At 47.2% G+C, this 16,084-nt stretch overlaps 1 protein-coding gene across 5 annotated transcripts in view; it reads left to right on the plus strand.

Moving 5' to 3' along the window:
- LOC126526684 (phenoloxidase-activating factor 2) overlaps positions 1-16,084 on the plus strand; it is an 80,480-nt gene that overhangs the window by 16,465 nt on the left and 47,931 nt on the right. The window contains exon 1 of one of the 5 annotated variants that reach the window (XM_055068350.2): positions 5,197-5,420. The exons of 2 other annotated variants lie outside the window; for them this stretch is intronic. The gene's annotated coding sequence lies outside the window, so the exon portion shown is untranslated. Of the gene's footprint in view, positions 1-5,196; positions 5,421-16,084 lie in introns of those variants that run through there. 2 more of the 5 variants (XM_055068348.2, XM_050174543.3) reach the window with 2 other exon arrangements.

Raw genomic sequence — 16,084 nt, forward strand, 5'->3', positions numbered from 1 at the left:
TAGAATGGACCCCGTTGAAGAGCAGCCAGATTTGCTCATTTCGAGCATGCCTGGTATAAGCAAAAGAGACCGTGCTTCGAGCAGTCTGATCTGCGAAGACTGCGTAACCCCAAGCCTTATGCTGTGCTGACTTTTACCCCGCCTTGTGTCCTGCTTCGGAATATGCTTCATTCTCAAAGCGCCCTCTACGAATCGTTCGTACTACTTGTAGCAGTGCGTATGCATATTGATAGCTGTTGCTGGCCGCACTTTCCGAGTCTTTGATTTGTAGTGGATCCAATCAAAAGAAGTTGGCCACGTCTACTACGGCGGCGACTCCCGCCTGCAGGGAATAGTCGCCGCTGCAGGACTAAAACGGAAGCGATGATGACGGCGAGGACATCGCAAAGCACGTGCATACGTAGCAGGAGAACTAGCAACACGAAGCTCGCCCGTCGGCGAGAGCGCAGGCCTGCGTACGTCACAATTTTGTGCGATCAGGGACCCAGCAGTGTTTACATTCCTTCCATGGCCATCTCCTTGCTCTCTGAAACCGAAACTTGGACTGGTCGCTACAAACAAGACTCCAAGTAACTACCTGTCATGCTCTGGAGCAAATGATGTTTCGTGCCGTGATTACTGGGTCATTAGCTACTTATTGCAGTGGAAAAACCAAGATGGAAAATTTTTGTGTCAGTACTCTTTTGAAGGGCGACTCCAGCGATTTTTAGATGTCCACTGAGCTTAATAAAATTTTGACTATACGTTCTCATTTGCACTCTGATTATCTGTGCCAAACAATATGGCTGCAAGTCATTTAGTTTTCCTGAATATGAATTTTAAAGATTGGTCGCGTTCTCTGCTCATTATTTTTTATTGGCCACCCTGTGCTTCTGACGTCAGAGACTACACCGCCACTGTCGCGGAAATCGCCGCTGTCCAGTTCGGAAAATCTGGGAAAGATTCTCATGTTGTCGGGAGACATCATGAGATTCGCATCTTTGATGTTAGCGACATCTGTACTGCGTGTTTAGCACGCGTTAGGCGTGTTCACATTACGGCAGTCTAGGTTCAGATGTTATTGACTCATCGTGACGTCACGCATAGCATCTAGCTGTCTCAGTTTCAGTATCTCGTTTTTTATTTAATTAAAAGTATTGATGAATTTCTAAGCAAATTGAACCACCCTAGCGGTGACAGGACTGTGAGTGCCCTTTGAAAATGACAATATCCTAATATGGTTAGAAAAACGCCGGAGTTGCCCTTTAGGAGGTTTTTTTCGTCGTTGTAAATCGGCACATTGCCGCTGGCACTTACCTAGTTACCCAAGTTGGCGTCAACGACGTTCATTGAAGAGCGGCACACGCTACTTGCACATAACGAAGTTGGCACCGCAGATGGTCATTGAAGACCAGCGCAGACCATGTAGCACATACCCAGTGTGCGTCAAATAGTTTCCTCGTGAACTGGTACCTACTCCGTCCTGTGTCGTCTACAGTGGATAATGTCGGCGCGAAAGAGGTTCGTTGAAGAGCGGCATGACCGCACACAGTGGCACTTACTCAGTGATCTAGGTAGTCGGATGGTTGGTTTCGAATATTCTTACCTTGTTAGTGCGGACTGCATGGCATCTGCCAAGCCTGTGTGCGTTTCGATTTTGGCGTCCTTGAGCCTCAGCCGAGATGCACATATTTCACTTTATTTTTTCAGAAGCGCCAGGCAACTCTGTGCTTTAACTATGAACGATACCGTGATACACCACTTCCGTTCTCCAAATGAATTATATCCTGGCATTCTTTTTTCTGTAGCCAAAATCCAGCAGCTTTTACAAGATTAAAAGATACTTCAACATGCACAGCTACTAACATGCGTCAACGGAGGCACGCTGAGCATCGCCAGGCGGCTCCACTATCGGCTGTGAAAAAGTGCCACCGCAGGTTTATTTTGCACTTCTTGGGAGAGGGTGACTTTGCTTCACTGAAAGGAAGCTCTACCCTCAACAACACTGTACCCACCGGGGGCAAGGAACTACCTCTTCGCGGAAAAAGCGCGCCGTTTCGCACAAGCCATTACACGCCGAAAGTCCAAACAGCTGTCGTATTGTCACATCCAAACAAATTAAGCGGCTCCGCAATGTACTTCACCCTTTTTTGCCATTTCGTCCTCAAACATGTTCCAAATTAATCGATCAAATTTTGCAACGCAATATCGTATAGACGCGCATAGAATATAAGCGCGAAGCTACATCTTCAAGGCGCTGACGGTTAGATTCGCTTTTAAATACGTAAGCATTTCTATGCTTACCGAATGAGAAAAACCGTCCGCCCATCCGTCACGTAAGCCGAACGCTTGTAATATAGGGCCCGCAGCGGCGAGCGAATTCACTTACGTGCAGCCTCTCGCTTCAACGCAAACTAAGCGGCGAGAATGCAGCGTACACGAAACTATCAGCAGTTGGCGCTCTCTGTCTCCATGGCCGATCGCTTTCCAGGTGGGGCCTGCAGCGGCGAGCGAATTCACTTACGTGCTGCCCCTCGCTTCCACGCAAACTAAGTGGCGAGAATGCAGCTTACACGAAACTATCAGCAGTTGGCGCTCTCTGTGTCCATCGCAGGTCACTTTCAAGATGGGGCCTGTAGCAGCAAGTGAATTAACATTCGTGCTGCCGCTCGCTTCAACGCAAACTAAGCGGCGAGAATGCAGCGTACACGAAACTATCAGCAGTTGGCGCTCTCCGTGTCCATCGCAGATCACTTTCAAGATGGGGCCTGTAGCAGCAAGTGAATTCACATTCGTACTGCCGCTCGCTTCAACGCAAACTAAGCGGCGAGAATGCAGCTTACACGAAATTATCAGGAGTTGGCGCTCTCTGTGTCCATCGCAGATCAGTTTCAAGATGGGGCCTGTAGCAGCAAGCGAATTCACATTTGTGCAGCCGCTCGCTTCAACGCAAACTAAGCGGCGAGAATGCAGCGTACACGAAACTATCAGCAGTTGGCGCTCTCTGTGTCCATCGCAGATCACATTCAAGATGGGGCCTGTAGCAGCAAGGGAATTCACATTTGTGCAGCCGCTCGCTTCAACGCAAACTAAGCGGCGAGAATGCAGCGTACACGAAACTATCAGCAGTTGGCGCTCTCCGTGTCCATCGCAGATCACTTTCAAGATGGGGCCTGTAGCAGCAAGTGAATTCACATTCGTACTGCCGCTCGCTTCAACGCAAACTAAGCGGCGAGAATGCAGCTTACACGAAACTATCAGCAGTTGGCGCTCCCTGTGTCCATCGCAGATCAGTCTCAAGATGGGGCCTGTAGCAGCAAGCGAATTCACATTCGTACTGCCGCTCGCTTCGACGCAAACTAAGCGGCGAGAATGTAGCTTACACGAAATTATCAGGAGTTGGCGCTCTCTGTGTCCATCGCAGATCAGTTTCAAGATGGGGCCTGTAGCAGCAAGCGAATTCACATTCGTACTGCCGCTCGCTTCAACGGAAACTAAGCGGCGAGAATGCAGCGTACACGAAACTATCAGCAGTTGGCGCTCTGTCTCCATCGCAGATCGCTTTCAATATGGGGCCTGCCGCAGCAAGCGAATTCAGTTTCGGCGCTGCCTTGCCTCATCTGATGCAGAACGACAGTGAGGGTAACGACTTCTTGTCTGCTATTGTGACGGTGGATGAGTCATGGTGCCGCTAATAGGTTCCTGAACCACGACGGCAAAGCTCACAGTGGAAACATTCGAATTCACCGCCCCCAAAAATGCTAAGGCCGTCCTTTTCCGCCGGAAAGGTGTTGAATTGTCTTTTTCGATCGTCAGGAGCCATTACTGATCTAATTTCCTAAACCTGGAGAGATTATCAATCGTTTCGGATATGGTGAAACGCCGGATCGGCTGCGTGTCAATCAAGAACACACTAAATGGAAAATTGAGGAGTGGGGTCATCTTCGTCCACGACAATTCCCGACAACCTCCACGACATCCCCAAGTCACTGATGTCACGAATACAAAACTGGCAAAGTTCAAGTGGGAAAAGCTTCAAAATCTGCCATACAGCCGAGACCCGTCGGCCTGCGACTTCAACATTATGGAGCATCAGAAAAAACAGCGCAAGGCAACCAGATTAGTATCCTACGATGACGTGAAACAGGCAGTTATTCCTTTTGAAGGAGCAACCCAAGGAGTTTTACGAGACGGGAATCGCGCGACTCGTTAGTCAGTGAGACAAATGTCTAAATGCTCATGGAGACTTCCTTTAAATAAAGTAACCCGTTTGTCATATATTCACATCGGACTTTCATTTGACTCGCCCTCGTATGTTTTGGATTATTCCTGCTTTTGACACGTGCTCTCTGTTGTGACTTTACTTTCGGTGCAATTATTCCCAATACACAACCGGTGACAGCTGCTCCGGTGCAATACATTGTAGCAAAGGACAGCCTCATTGAGATTTTGCCTTGGTCGTTTCATATGTACTAATATGTAAGCAAGGTTCTTTAATGACAAACTTTCATTGAAATATTTGTCCTCCACTTGTTCATTTCGTGACCTTGACATTTTTCATATCAGCGGCATGCGCTACTTTGCTGGTTTCAAACTGATATAGTTCTTAAGCTTGTGTGATATTTTCTTTAGGTATTAAATAGACAAATAACATAGAAGCATTGATATCAGTTATATCGGGCATAACTTTTGGGACATACGAGTACAATATTTTGTGAAAAATACATATTCTACTTGTCTTGACAGTGCGTAGCGTTAAAGAATTTGTTTGCAGCATCTTTGGCAATGGAATTACAGTTACTATTCATTTATTTGTTCCGTCGACAAATTCGATAAGTAGGATGTCGAGCAGCAATGTAAGCCCCCCCCACCAGCAAAATTTTTGGCTACGCCACTGGTAGCTAGTCGCAGAAATGTTTCGCTGCTGTTGCAAAAACTGGATAGCATTTTTCGCCGGGCTGTAGAAAATCCAAAGGCAGGCCGGGAAGACGTGACGCGTGCAGAGACGTCTACTAATCTCGATTACAAACCGAGAGCATCTGTGTCGTCGCTGAGTGGCGGCCAGCAACGGCGCGACACGTGCTGGTCAGGCGTTTCCTAGAAAGCGATTGATGTGCGGGCTTCGACCGGCGCCACGAAGGTTGCGTACTACGCCCGTGATGTTCAGACCCTTTCACCGACACTTTCTGCGCGACCAGGCTGACTAGCCAGGTGAAGGCCGTGGGGTGGCGTCACGTGCACCTTTCCCCTCGCCGCCGGCTTGGAACCGGCCTTGCCACTTATTTAAACAGCCGCCAGCGCGCCGACTGCTTTCTTGCTGCTGTCGCTGCCAGTGCACGTGTGTTTCCTTGCTGCGAGCTCGGTTGTCTGCGGCGTTTTCCGGTCAAAAGCCGCCTCTTCTGCTTGCCGGGGGCTTCGGCGTCGCAAGTGTCTGCAGCAAGGTACGTCGCCTCTCGGGGGCGTGGCTTCCTCGGCGCCCACTGCATATTGAGCTGGGCCCCAAACGAAGCGTGTATTTCCGCACGGAGTAGTTGACTTAGGTTGGAGTTGTTGGTGTGGCACAACTTTCCGACACTGTACCTAAGAGCGGCACACATGACGCTAACATTTGACGGGTTTATTATGAAAGCGTTCACGTACTCATCTCTCGGTGCGTAATAGAACAAGTGCTCGGGGCATACTGACGTCTATCGCTGCATATGTGGGACCGATTTTGTAACAAAACATGTATGCAATGCGCCGAAATGATTTTCTCGATAAGAATATAGATTATTTGTTAATGCAAGCGTCACCGTAGGTGGCTACGTGTTCTGCTTCAATGATTAGCCTGGTCAACTCGTGGACACTTTTATCCAGAATCGCTGTATGGTTAAAGAGGGGTCGGTAGGTGCATTCCTTGCAGTGAAGCGCAAGAAAACCATCAGATTGCTTCTTGCTTACTTTGCCTAAATGTTCACGTACCCTATCGTTGAGGCCAATCTGGCCGATGTAGCCAGCTCCCCATGTCGTCGTAATATGCTAAATGATGCCAGTTTTACACTTGACAAACCTTTCGCTGTGTTTATTTCCACAGCTTGTTTATTTTTTGCGACCTGGTCTTGCCTTCCTGCAAAGACTGCTTAGCTTGTTTGTGGCTGAAAACGCAACACTTATGTTACTACGGTGTTCAATTTTCTTGAGGCGGTGCGACAGTCGATGAGTGTATCACTGCTGACGCTCTCTCTATTGGGACATGTCGTTTCTTTGAACTGAATCTGCTTTAGCAGCACTTCCGCTACCGATACAGTCATACGATTTGAATGACCAGCCGCAAATGCGTTTCGATTGTTGCGTGAAACTAGCGTTGACCAGAAGTTGCCATGATTTTTTTTTAAGGCATGACTTAAGCACGTTATCACAATTCCTCTGTTGAGAAGTTTACAGTGCGCTGGCCAGACTGCCAGACGCCTCAAAGATAGGCTGCGTGAGCACAAAAGCAAAGTAAGGAAGATTTTGCTCGATAGTTTTCTTGCACACTACTGCAAGAAATGCACCTGCCGATCCGTCGTTAATGACAGTAGTTCTCGGTAAGAGCACGAACGAGTTGACCAGGTTAATTGTAACATATAGTCATCTATGGTGACTCTCGCATCAGCAAACTATACGTCTTATTATACGGCATGAACCTTTATCACATGGTAGGTCCCGCTAATGTTACGATAGACATTGCTAAGATAATAAAGCTCACACCCTTGCGGCTTATCTTGTTCGACAGCAATAATTGTCATCTGCCTTGATTGCGTGTTCTTTCTTGAAAATTCGGCGCTCGCCAGTTTCCTGTCGAGAAGGCTGTGCCATGCTCTGTGACCGCGCAGGCCGTGACTTGAAGTACCGGGCTCGCAGAGTTAAGGAAATGCGGGCAAGACAGATCACGGTAATTGTGAGACAATACACGACCTAAAGGGTGTATACCTCTTATTTATTAGTATTATGCTCCAAGAAAAAATTCTATTACGCCCCTATATTTAATGGCATGCATAGGTACGCATTGATCCCGCAAATAGAATCGTTGTTTTAAAGATAGCACCATGTACTATCGTGAGGAATGAGGGAGCATGCGAACGCCTGGCAAACAGCCTCGACGTGGGTTGAGTCGCGGCGGCCGCTGTCGGGAACGAAGTGGAAAGGGCGCAGCGCTTGCGCCGACTGTTTGCACTCGCTAGTGTTGCTGCGAATCGGCAGCTGATTGCGTGTCACCGGCCGCTAGCGATGACACCAGTTCATATCATCGCGCGCATGCAGTCGCATCCAATGAGCCATCAAGCTGCGTAACCACTGAGGGATCGGCTGTGACGTAGCCTGACGTGATAGACAGGATTTCTTAATATTGACGCGTGTACTTATCTTTATCGGGCAACCATGTTTCGCCGCCTAACAAATGTAATCGCACAGCGTGGGACGCGCCTGCATGTATCCGTAGTTTCTGGAAAGTTATCGATGCTTCTATCCGCTGTCTGTTGTCGCCGAACCTTATGTTATCTGATTTCATTACCTGACCCGAACGGTGTAGAACTTTGTGGAAGGCACGCGGGTTCGAACGATTAGTCTGGAACATTCGACGACTGCTGTATAAAAGCCGACGCGCTTGACCCGCTGATCAGATTTTCGACGATCGCCGACTGTGTTCGCCGCTGTCGTTGTGCATTAAGTGTAGCCTGTTTTTGTGGGCACAGGTTCGCCCAATAAAAGCTAGTTTTGCCTTTCACAGTATTGCTACTGTGTTCTTTGACGTCACGACCACGTGGCAAACACTGAAAGCTTCGAAGAGCGGGCACAACTGACGTTATCACCTCAAAACATTGTGCTAATGATCCGGCGGCATAGTACGTACTATTGTAGAACACGTAGTCGCAATGCGTCACAGTGCATCACAGTTGGTGTGTTGCTTACGTTCACCAAGAACCTATGTAAAACGCAATAATTAGCATGTCGTAACATCATTGCCATTGCCAAAGATGCTACAAACAAATGTAATGCAAAAGGATAGAAAGCGGGGCGAGTTCGTACGGTAGCATGATCTTGGATTGTGCGCGAAGTGAACACGGACACAGAAAAGAGCAGACAGGACGAGCGCTAACTCAACAAAATTTTAATAGAACGAAGAACATATATGTATATGTATGTATGTATATATATATATATATATGTGTATATGTTATATGTGTGTATGTATATATGCGTGTATGTATATATGTGTGTATGTTATATGTGTGTATGTATATATGTATATGTATGTATATATGTATATGTATGTATATGTGTGTATGTATATATGTATATGTATGTATATATGTATATATGTATGTATATATGTATATATATGTATATGTATGTATATGTATGTATATGTATGTATATATGTGTATGTATGTATATAGGTGATTGCAAAAACCGCAGCACAAGAACATGACAAGGTAAAAAAAAAAACATCAGTTAAATATTTCAGGAGGTATGGCAGTCAAAGAAGGAAACGCAAGAAAAGATTACTTCAGATTACTACACGTATTGTGACGGTACTGAAATTCGCAATCTAACAGTCAACAATGCATGGCTAACGCAAGTGTCTCCTAATCTTTTGATGTGGAATGCCTCGATAATTTCCCGTGTGGTTTGGCATTTGTGTCTGGAAAGAATTTTTGTCTTCAAAGAAAGTTTTACAACCACAATTGAAACAATGCGACGCTAAATGTGATGCATTAGGGTTGTTTAGTAAAAGTTTGCGTTTTTTTTTGTCTAATATTAATGCACCTGCCGCTCTGTCCAATGTAAGCTTTCCCCCACTTGAGTGGAATCTGATAAACTATACCGGTGTTACAAGGCACTAAAGGGGACACATGTTTAACGCCGCAATCATCCTTTTTTTTTTTTCGCCACCCTGTTCAAGTTTCCTATTTATCATGGGGCACATGTTAGACAACTTGCGAGGGGCCGAAAAAACTGTATCGACGTCATACCTATTGGCCACGTTCCGTAAACCATGGGATAATCTATGTATGTAGGGTACCACAGCAATCTTTGTTTCTTTTTTCTGTTTTTCTTCTTTCTTACCGGGGCTTTTATGATGTTATCGCCCTTGGACTTTATACGAAACATCAGGGTGAGGGCGATGGCAGTAATGCACCTGGACTGTCCGTATGATATCTACCGCAATAATATATTAAGGGTATCCGGCAACTGAAGCGTCTCGTGGCCCATTACGTTCCACAAAAGGAAAAATAGTAACAAAATCAAACTTTCCCCAAGCGACAATTTGCTGCCCCGAGACAATGTTTTCTTTTTTATTCTGGGGCGGGGTCACGAAATGAGAAAACGCGAAGGAAAGCAAGTTGGCCGGAATCGATTGCCTGCTTTCGGCACCTAATGTGGCTACCGAAGGAATACCGAAGAAAACGTGAGACGCTTGGTCCACAAAGAACCATACGCATACTGCTCGGTATCGTACACCGGCGAGACGAAATTTTCCGGTGAGGTTGCACTCAGGAGAACACGTTGCAATCCGTCGAGTCCCTGCAGCAGGGTTGCCAGGTCTTCGGAAGAAAAGGTAGCCGACAAATTCCGAAAAGTAACCAAAAAAGTCGCCAACTGCGGCAAAAGCTTTAATTGGTAGCGAAAAAGCTGGCCACGGTGCGACAAACTAACCTTTGACCATTTTTAACGCGAAAATAAAGAAAACAGATGAGAAAGGCCTGTAGTTTCGTGCGGCGCTGATGACAAACAAGAATAACAGAACAAAATAGTAGTTATCACATAATATTGCATCGTAATTTACCATTATGTCTGGCCGACTGATGTCCTTTGATAATTTCTACCACACACTTGTGTGCGTTCTCATAGCCGAAGTGGTATCGCCAGTTTCAGTAGAATAAGCTTGCTGAACGCGGTCCTTGCACAGATAGTTATATTAACTCCATGCCACTATGACTTCAGTTTAAACGTTTCCGTGCGAACGTTATGACGACACACACGTTCTCCGCTCTGGTACGCAGATGCATATAGTGAAGTAGACATTGGCACCTGTAATGTCATGGCTCCCATGACGTGTTTTTGGCTTTGCCGTCGTTTCTGACACGAAGAACCATGATTCTCGAGATTCTCTATAAAGATAACCGTCGCTGGGGTGATATCAGGACATCACCTATTGCTTCCGTCCTTCGAAGGACGTAAAAGCATTGCCTATAACATTAATTCCTGTTACTCGGCGGGAGCTGCTTGGGCCTGTTCAATTATCCGTCAATGACAGTCCCGAAGCGCCCGAGGCGTTGATTTCAGCCAATGAGCGTTGCATATGAAGCATCTCGGGCAGTCCTCGACAGCCCAGGGTGATAAGTCGAGGAGCATGTGGGAGCCATCATACATTTTCAGCTCCTCACTTTGCTTTCGGAGCTTGCAAGTCACAAAAGCGCGACCTTGAAATTCTGACGTTTGGGTTTGTTGCTTCGAGGGGGCCGTCGGGGGGAGTGGGATTGGGCCACTATCTATAGCAATTATCACCTGCGAAAGTAGTCATAAGGTAGCCAAGTCGCCAAACACGATTTTCGGCTGCCAGAAGCTTCTAAAGGTAGCCAGAAGAACTTGTGGGTGAGTTGGTACGTATTAGCGAACATTGTTTAACTGTGCTAACAAATGGACCACAGAGACAGCATGGGACAAGGAGGGGCGCAGTCCTTGTCCCATGCTGTCTCTGTGGTCCGTTTGTTAGCGCAGGTAAACAATGTTCGCTAAAGGTATCCAATTTGGCGAGAAATCGCCAAATCTGTCCACCCTGCCCCGCAGTCAAGGCGGCGAACGACCATGCATAGTTTCTTTTTCTCGTCTGCTAGCCAGAAAGCGTCGAACACTTTGCCAGGCAAAAATCTACTCGGTCAGAGAAACAAACGTGCATCGAAGCGCGCCGCGCGATGGTCGGGGCAACACGAAGAAAACGCATGCGCTCTGGCAGCCCGCCAGAGGCTCAATGTGTCGTCGCGAATAAGTCAAAGCAGAAAAATAAGAATGGTTACCTTTGCTGACCTTAGTGTCGCGATATGGTTGCTTTGGGGCAGGTGAAAAAATATTTTCTGTGACATGACGGCAAAAACGAACCACCACAACGCTTTGTCTCATCTGACCTCGCTGCATGCTTTGTCAACTTGTCTGATAGTGTGTTGATTTTACTTGTCTCGTTGTATGGTCCGATGTACGACTTTAGATAAGTCAATGCACCTTTGACATCAAACGTTTATAACATTAAACCCACAAAGTTTTGGAATTGAAAATCTACAGCACGACTTTGAAAATGTCAGTGCACCTCTCGCATGAAAAGTTTGAGAACTTTATACCGATAAAGTTTCAGAATTGAAATTCATGTGCTCCATAGATTCCGCGGCCTCTGCGAGATACCGCGATGAGCCCGCTCGCCATCAAAACGCCCTTGAAATTTTGTGCTCGGATGGGGATCCTTGCGTTATGTGACGCCCGTTCCATGGGCGTTGCCGCAAAATCCAGCCCGATTTCCGAATGTTCGCGCTGAAATATTTTTCGAGCGTGAACAGAACATTCTAGACAAAATCCAGAATGGTTTCCAGCGCCGGGGGTTGTCTTGGTCAGCGGTGCATGACAGCACGAAAAAATTTCGGGGGGGGGGGGGGGGGGCTGCAGCCCCATAAGCCCCCCTGGCTACGCGGCTGAATGAGGGCGATCAAGTACGAGGCCAGGGCTCGACACAGGCCTTCGGAATGCGGTGCTCAGGGAGAGTGTGACGTGACGAGGATGTGTATGGTCAATCGAAAAGGAATTTCCATCGTATGATTAGGAAAAATTAAGAGATGTGGACCCAGATCCTAAAAGGCTAGTGACCGGTCCAATACCAAAATTATCAGCAATTTTGTACAGGCTGTTAGTGGTAATAAATACAGATAATTGCTACATATAAGTACTAATTGGTAATCAGTTATTTTTACAACGTGAACAGCTACATAACCTACATCAACAATCCCCCCCCAAAAAAAAATAAATAACACACAGATGAAATATGGCCAGTACACAAAGTAAAGTACATTAGGAAAAGGTCACGCAATGCTTACTTAGAGAGCAAGTGCATGTCGGAACTTTTTATAAGTTTTATTTGAAGGTGTAAGCCGGTCAACTTTTCCCCGTGCACATCGAAGCACACAGGGGAATCAGGATGGCTGTTGCGTGCCTGTCGTGCGTTTAGCTAGGCAAAATGATGTTACGAGGCAGATATGTGTTAGTGTTTATTATTAACTTATTTGACAGATCTCGTAGGTCCGTATAACAGAAAGCGACACGTAGTCTCTCAAAGAGAGTACTAGCAGGGAAGGTTCCAGGCAAATCGCGTCATGAAAGTCTTTGAATTGCTGCGCGATAACTTTTTCGAAAATGTTTATAGTGCTTACTATGGATATCGACCTGTGGCTGCCGGAAAGGCTAAGGTTGCCGCCAATAAAGTGGGCGTCAAATCTAGGATTAGAGTATCTCAGGTGTAGCGTACGCGCACCTTACTGACGCCGGCCGTAGTGCGCAATATTGTCGCGATTGCCACGAAAGAGGGGAGTACGGTAGCGCGATGAAAAGACGGAACAAAAGACGCATAGAGACACACACATCGCTACAGTCGCCGCATACAGTCTCATACAGTCGCCGGACAGTTAGCGCTGTGTGTGTCCCTATGTGTCTTCTTCTGTCCCGTCTTTTAATCGCGCTACCGTACTGCCCTTAGAAGATGCATTACCAACAAGCCCACATTGCAACCCCCACGAAAGAGGGCGCGTAGAGCGTCATGGAGATGGCGGCGCCCTCGCTGCCATCGGCGCCGTGCTAGGCATGGCCATGGGAACTGCAAGAAGCGGCACAGGGCTAGGCGATGGACACCTGTTCGTATTTCGCGAGAACCGGTGGTCGTGTGGCCGTTTTTCGTGGCCCTGCGCGTCGGCGCTCGCTACCAGCAAGGCGTCACAAGAGCCGGGTGAAAGCCGAAGGCAGTACAGCGTGTCTTGTTCCGATAATTACTATCGCCGGCTGTCTTAGGGCCATGAATGGCGGGTGCCTCGAAGGCGATCAAATTGTGGCGAACACGATCGGCCTCCGTCATGTCTTTATTTATTTATTCATTTATTTATTCATTTCCTCAAAGGTCTCTGTTGAGACATTACATGAGGGAGTGGGGAGTTAGTGACAAAGATAGATACTACAAATTACAAAGGGATATTTTCGATGAGTCGCTTGAATGCAAGTGGGTCGATGATAGTTGCAACTTCGGCAGGCAGGCCATTCGAGTCTCGTGTTGTGCGCAGCAAAAATGATTGCTGAAAAGTAACGGTATGGGCTTGTGGGGGATATACTGTATTAGAGTGACTGGTGCAGGCAATGCGATGTGCTCTTTTTATGTACGGGTTGTCAAAAGGCAAGGAATGAAAGAATTTATGAATTCTTTCATATCAATTTATGTATTCATATGAATTGCAAAGAATTTATGAATTCACTTACTGAGCGGCGGCAGAGAGCCCGGACGTCCAAAATATATGATGTGTAGGATTCTTCCGGCTCTTAGGTACGCGTCGCCAGCTTTCGTTTTGCTGCTTCTGAACGGCAAGTTGATCTGTTGAATTTTGGGGCAATTTCTGACTGAACAACGACCAGGGAAGTCGGGTTCATGGTTTAGGGACCATGTTTTCGGTAAGGTAGAAAGTGACGTTCGGTAGTTTATGCATGCTTACCTCTAGCGTTGGCGGTTTCTGTTCCTCGTTATTATTTGCATTTGCGCTACTGGCCTGTTTGGCAAAGCATCCTGCCAGTCCTTTTAAGTCTTTGAAAGCGTCTGCCACGACATTAATTAAATCGTATTAGATCCTTGAATTTCGTTGTCGCTCTCCTTCGCGTGGTGCGAAGATACAAACGAAACGTTTTCGGCGCTGCTAACTGGCGCAGAAGCTGGGATCATGCACTGCTGACGATTCCAAAATGCATGCGCGAGTTCAACATCTATTCCTCCAGCACGGCATTAGGGGAATCGCACCAACCGAAATTTGCTTTCACGTCCCTTAGGCCCGCACATCTGCTGGCACCGTTGCTACACGCACCGGTTTCTACCAGTATCACTATTTTTTTCCGCTCACTTGGTATGTGACCTTCAGTAATTCTTCAACCAGTCTTTTAGTTTACGTTAGGTGAGGGGCGTTTTGCATTACCCAGCCGTGCTCCTGCACGCGGAAGTGTTATGGCTCTGGCTTCAGAGCCCTCTCCGATGAGCAGCACTTTTGCACGTTACCAAGATTCCATTAGCGCATTCACGCGCATTGCATCGGGCTCCTGTCAACTAGCTGTTGGCCCCAGAGAAACTTTGCGCGGAAAGAAGTCGGAGGTGGCGTCGCTGGTGGCGGCAGCGCCCGTTCGTGCAGTTGCTTCACAGCGAGCGGCGCCATGCCACACTCGATCGTCCTTTTATATTTTACTCGTTAGACGAGGTCGTTGTCTATGTTATGCTTACTAATAGTGCTCCACTTCTGTGGCACCAATTTTCATCGGTTCGTATTCAGTAGGGCGGCAGAACAAGCTAGCAGTAGAAGGGAAGTCCCTGCGCCAAGTCATACTTGCCAACTCGTAAAGGTTGAGAATTTGGGCTCGTTCTACCATTTTACCAATGTTGAGTCAAGTTTCGCGAGTTCTATTTTCGGAAAAGTAAAAGAGGCGCTGAAGATTGGCGCGACGCAAGATTGCACGAAATACATGCCGAACGGTAAATAACAGGAACAGCCATAATTATGTTGCAGCGCAAGACTCCATATGCCAGAGGGCTGCTTGCCTCGAACAAGTTTATTAAGGCAAGTTTGTAAAGCAGCCGAAATCAGCAAGGGCACAGTCGCCGGAAAAGTCACTGATATAAAAACAATGGTCACTTAGCACTGGCTGCGGTTCGAACTTTGCTCCATGCTACATTTATGCTGCATCTAGGCTTAAATTAACAAACTACGTATGCACTCGAAATAGGCTTGCGCTCAGGGTGTATTTTTAAAATTTGCGCTATTTCCTCCCCACACACAAACTCCTTTGTAGAGTCTACAGGGCATTCACCAATATTTTGCCAGCTATGGATGTATACAAAAAACTGAAAGTTCATTCGCAGACGAATTCCTGTACATATTTAAAAACGGTCGCGAAGTATGCTGTGACATTGCGTCGTATTCTTCTGCATGACCAGCATGGCTAAAATTCCTCTTGCGCTCTAGGCCAGCAATTGCACTCTCCATAGACAGGGCTGGCCTATTCACGCACACACTGTCGTGTTTAATAAAATGGGCTCCTGCTGCGGGCGACCTGTTCGAAATGCGGAACGATGACGCGCTGCGGTCGCTCCCTCGAATGTGCTCACGGAGCACATCATCAGCGACACTAGCGATTTGCGCTCTATTGGTCCGCGGCGGCCAGCAAAAACTCAACAGCACCGACGGGTGGCGGCTTTCGCGAAATCTCCTCGCATACAGTGAACGTCCGAGCGCTAAACGCAGACTGCGTGGAGACAAAGACAGAACAAGTTTCCAAAACATTTCCCTAGCTATGTCCCTAACACAAATTATTTGAAATGCGCGACGTATGGCGCTAAAGTACCGGTGCGAAGTTCAACAAATGGAACTTAGACCTTCTCTTTTAGTAATCAACCTTGCGGCGCAAAAGTAATGAAAATCGTTTTACAAGAAGCCTTCATTACTTTAACCACATCCGGTGTTTCTCTTCATGTTGTGCTTTTAAGGTCCGTTAGCCCGATGCCGCCACAGCTCGCGAATACCTTGTATAGACTACACCCGTTTTGCGCGAGGTTAACGGGCTGGTCTGTCGTATACTCTGCGATGGCAGCGCGGACGCAGGAACTAGTCACACGCTAGTGTGAAGGTGTCGCACACCTTTGGTTCTGTAGGGTTGATGTAGCCTAAAGTGTTCGCCGTAATTATTTTGCTTAGTTGGCATCGTAACGCCTTTCAAGGCAAAACCAAGGGTCAGGCGAGCCTCACTTTCGTGGTACCTCCCCACAAAAGCCGGAGGTCCGCTGCGCGTGCTCGATAGCTGTACGCAG

This window comes from Dermacentor andersoni, chromosome 8, assembly GCF_023375885.2.
Source record: "Dermacentor andersoni chromosome 8, qqDerAnde1_hic_scaffold, whole genome shotgun sequence".
Lineage (NCBI taxonomy): Eukaryota > Metazoa > Arthropoda > Arachnida > Ixodida > Ixodidae > Dermacentor > Dermacentor andersoni.